This window comes from Globicephala melas, chromosome 4 (assembly GCF_963455315.2).
Source record: "Globicephala melas chromosome 4, mGloMel1.2, whole genome shotgun sequence".
Lineage (NCBI taxonomy): Eukaryota > Metazoa > Chordata > Mammalia > Artiodactyla > Delphinidae > Globicephala > Globicephala melas.
Genome location: NC_083317.1, coordinates 50,229,373 through 50,234,468, shown reverse-complemented (window position 1 = coordinate 50,234,468; position 5,096 = coordinate 50,229,373).

The window sequence follows — 5,096 nt, the reverse complement described above, 5'->3', positions numbered from 1 at the left end:
TGGAGATTAATCCTTTGTCCATTGATATGTTTGCAAATATTTTCTCCCATTCTGAGGGTTGTCTTTTCGTCTTATTTATGGTTTCCTTTGCTGTGCATAAGCTTTGAAGTTTCATTAGGTCCCTTTTGTTTTTATTTCCATTACTAAAGGAGGTGGATCAAAAAAGATCTTGCTGTGATTTATGTCAAAGAGTGTTCTTCCTATGTTTTCCTCTATGAGTTTTATAGTGTTCCATCTTACATTTAGGTCTCTAATCCATTTTGAGTTTATTTTTGTGTTTGGTGTTAGGGAGTCTTCTAATTTCATTCTTTTACATGTAGCTGTCCAGTTATCCCAGCACCACTTATTGAAGAGACTGTCTTTTCTCCATTGTATATCCTTGCCTCCTTTGTCATAGATTAGTTGACCATAGATGTGTGAGTTAATCTCTGGGTTTTCTATCTTGTTCCATTGATCTATGTTTCTGTTTTTGTGTCAGTACCATATTGTCTTGATTACTGTAGCTTTCTGGTATAGTCTGAAGTCAGGGAGTCTGATTCCTCCAGCTCTGTTTTTTCTCTCAAGACTGCTTTGGCTATTCGGGGTCTTTTGTGTCTCCATACAAATTTTAAGATTTTTAGTTCTAGTTCTGTAAAAAATGCCATTGGTAATTTGACAGGGATTGCATTGAATCTGTAGATTGCTTTAGGTAGTATAGTCATTTTCACAATATTGATTCTTCCAATCCAAGAACATGGTATATCTCTCCATCTGTTGGTATCAATTTTAATTTCTTTCATCAGTGTCTTACAGTTTTACTTCTTCTTTTCTGATTTGTATTCCTTTTATTTCTTTTTCTTCTCTGATTGCCGTGGCTAGGACTTACAAAACTATGTTGAATAATAGTGGTGAGAGTGGACATCCATGTCTTGTTCCTGATCTTAAAGGAAATACTTGCAGTTTTTCACCATTGAGAATGATGCTTGCTGTGGGTTTGTCATATATGACCTTTATTATGTTGAGGTAAGTTCCCTCTATGCCCACTTTCTAGAGAGTTTTTATCATAAATGTGTGTTGAATTTTGTCAAAAGCTTTTTCTGCATCTATTGAGATGATCATATTGCTTTTATTCTTCAGTTTGTTAATGTGGTGTATCACATTGATTGATTTGCATATATTGAAGAATCCTTGCATCCCTGGGATAAATCCCACTTGATCATGGTGTATGATCCTTTTAATGTGTAGTTGGATTCTGTTTGTTAGCATTCTGTTGAGGATTTTTGCATCTATATTCATCAGTGATATTGGTCTGTAATTTTCTTTTTTTGTAGTATCTTTGCCTGGTTTTGGTATCAGGGTGATGGTGGCCTCATAGAATGAGTTTGGGAGTGTTCCTTCCTCTGCAAGTTTTTTAAGAGTTTGAGAAGGATGGGTGTTAGCTCTTCTCTAAATGTTTGATAGAATTCACCTGTGAAGCCATCTGGTCCTGGACTTTTGTTTGTTGGAAGATTTTTTTTTTTTTTTTTTTTTTTTGTAGTACACGGGCCTCTCGCTGTTGTGGCTTCTCCCCTTGAGGAGCACAGGCTCCAGACGCGCAGGCTCAGTGGCCATGGCTCACGGGCCCAGCTGCTCCGCAGCATGTGGGATCTTCCTGGACCAGGGCACGAACCCACGTCCCCTGCATCGGCAGGCGGACTCTCAACCACTGCACCACTAGGGAAGCCCTGTTGGAAGATTTTTAATCACAGTTTCAATTTCATTACTTGTGATTGGTCTGTTCATATTTTCTGTTTCTTCCTGGTTCAGTCTTGGAAGGTTATACCTTTCTACGAATTTGTCCATTTCTTCCAGGTTGTCCATTTTATTGGCATAGAGTTGCTTGTAGTAGTCTCTTAGGATGCTTTCTATTTCTACAGTGTCTGTTGTAACTTCTCCTTTTTATTTTCTAATTTTATTGATTTGAGTCCTCTCCCTCTTTTCTTTGATGAATCTGGCTAATGGTTTATCAATTTTGTTTATCTTCTCAAAGAACCAGCTTCTAGTTTTATTGATCTTTGCTATTGTTTTCTATGTTTCTATTTCATTTATTTCTGATCTGACCTTTATGATTTCTTTTCTTCTGCTAACTTTGGGCTTTGTTTGTTCTTCTTTCTCTAGTTCCTCAGGTATAAGGTTAGGTTGTTTATTTGAGATTTTTCTTGTTTCCTGAGGTAGGCTTGTATAGCTATAAACTTCCCGCTTAGAACTGCTTTTGCTGCATCCCATAGGTTTTGGATCGTCATGTTTTCATTGTCATTTGTCTCTAGATATTTTTTGATTTTGTCTTAGATTTCTTCAGTGATGTCTTGGTTATTTAGTAACGTATTGTTTAGCCTCCATGTGTTTGTGTTTTTTATGTTTTTTTCCCTGTAATTCATTTCTAATCTCATAGCGTTGTGGTCAGAAAAGATGCTTGATATGATTTCAATTTTCTTAAATTTACTGAGGCTTGATTTGTGACCCAAGATGTGGTCTATCCTGTAGAATGTTCCATGTGCACTTGAGAAGAAAGGGTAATCTGTTTTTGGATGGAATGTCCTATAAGTATCAATTAACTCTATCTGGTCTATTTTGTCATTTAAAGCTTCTGTTTCCTTATTTATTTTCATTTTGTATGATCTGTCCATTTTTATAAGTGAGGTATTAAAGTCCCCCACTATTATTGTGTTACTGTTGATTTCCTCTTTTATAGCTGTTAGCAGTTGCCTTATGTACTGAGGTGCTCCTATGTTGGGTGCATATATATTTATAATTGTTATATCTTCTTCTTGGATTGATCCCTTGATCATTATGTAGTGTTCTTCCTTGTCTCTTGTTACCTTCTTTATTTCAAAGTCTATTTTGTCTTATATGAGAATTGCTACTCCAGCTTTCTTTTGATTTCCATTTGCATGGAATATCTTTTTCCATCCCCTCACTTTCAGTCTGTATGTGTCCCTAGGTCTGAAGTTGGTCTCTTGTAGACAGCGTATATATGGGTCTTGTTTTTGTATCCATTCACCCAGTCTATGTCTTTTTGTTGGAGCATTTAATCCATTTACATTTAAAGTAATTACAGATATGTATGTTCTTACTGCAATTTTGTTGTTTTTGATTAGTTTTTGTAGGTCTTTTTTTCTTACCTTCCTCTTTTGTTCTCTTCTCTTGTGATTTGATGACTAACTTTAATGTTGTGTTTGGATTCCTTATTCTTTTTTTGTGTTTGTATCTGTTGAAGGGTTTTGGTTTTCTGTTACCATGAGGTTTTGACATAGCAGTCTGTATATATACAAGATTGTTTTAACTTGATGAGCTTTTAATTTCAAATGTATTTCCAATATTCTGCATTTTTACTCTTGTCTTCTTATGATTGCTTGTTGATATGATATTTGTGTTTGGATGATATCTTACTTTTACTTTATGTTTGCCTTTACTGGTAAGCTTTTCCATTCAGACTTTTCTTGTTTTTAGTTGTGACATTTTCATTTCTACCTAGAGAAGTTCCTTTAGAATTTGTTGCAAAGCTTGTCTGGTTGTGCTGTATCCTCTTAGCTTTTGCTTTTCTGTAGAGCTTTTGATTTCTCCATCGAATCTGAATGAGATCTTTGATGGGTAGAGTAATCTTGGTTGTAGGTTCTTTGCCTTCATCAGTTTAAGTATATTGTGTCACTCCCTTCTGGATTGTAGAGTTTCTGCTGAGACATCAACTGTCAACCTTATGGGAGTTCCCTTGTATTTTTCATTTTTCCCTTGCTGCTTTCAATAATTTTTCTTTGTCTTTAATTTTTGCCAATTTGATTACTGTGTCTTGGCGTGTTTCTCCTTGGGTTTATCCTGTATGGGACTCACTGTGCTTCTTGGACTTGGGTGGCCATTTCCTTTCCCATGTTAGGGAAGTTTTCGACTATAATCTCTTCAAATATTTTCTCAGGTCCTTTCTCTCTCTCTTCTCCTTCTGGGACCCCTATAATGTGAATGTTGTTGTGTTTCATGTCGCCCCAGAGGTCTCTTAGGCTGTCTTCATTTCTTTTCATTCTTGTTTCTTTATTCTGTTCCACAGCAGTGAATTCCACCATTCTGTCTTCCAGGTCACTTATCCGTTCTTCTGCCTCAGTTATTCTGCTATTGATTCCTTCTTGTGTAGTTTTCATTTCAGTTATTGTATTGTTTGTTTGTTCTTTAATTCTTCTAGGTCTTTGTTAAACATTTCTTGCATCTTCTTGATCTTTGCATCCATTCTTTTTCTGATGTCTTGGATCATGTTCACTATCATTATTCTGAATTCTTTTTCTGGAAGGTTGCCTATCTTCACTTCATTTCATTGTTTTTCTGGGGTTTTATCTTGTTCCTTCATCTGGTACATAGCCCTCTGCCTTTTCATCTTGTCTGTCTTTCTGTGAATGTGGTTTTTGTTCCACAGGCTTCAGGATTGTAGTTCTTCTTGCTTCTGCTCCAAATTTTATTTATAGAACAACTCCAGCTCCACCATCTAGTTATGTCTTCCATTGAAAGAGGAAATGTTCAGTCATCACCTTTACTTTTCTCTGGAGGGGAGGAAAATTCTCTCTTTTTTCCACAACCCTTTACTGAATGCTCACCAAGAGAGAAAAAGTGATTTACCTGATTGATTGTTAAAGAGAGAAAAGGAAATAAAACTTTTGGACAAAGCCTTTTGTAGTTTTCTATCTTTAAGAACAGCCTGCTCTTAACTTAGACTCCTTCTCCTCTCCTTTGCAGTAACTAGGGGTCCCTAAATGAAAGAAATATCTGCATTCATTTAGATTTCCCTGTTACTGAGCAGGTGTGTTTAATTAAGGGTACAGAGAGTGTTAGACAGCCAGCTTGTGTCAGCAGATCTAGTCTCCTTTTGGTATCAGGCTTACAACTAATACAATTAATAGTTTGATCTCCTTATCTGATTCCTTTGTCCATTTCTGTTTATTTAGAATTTTGGAGGAATCCCCCAGCCGCAACACACCCCCACACACAAAATCATTATAACATTCTTTCCTCAAACTTCTATAATATTGAATATAATCTAATGTAGCTAAGTTAGTTACCATTTTGAGTCTCTTTTCTTACTACCAAGAGTAACTACT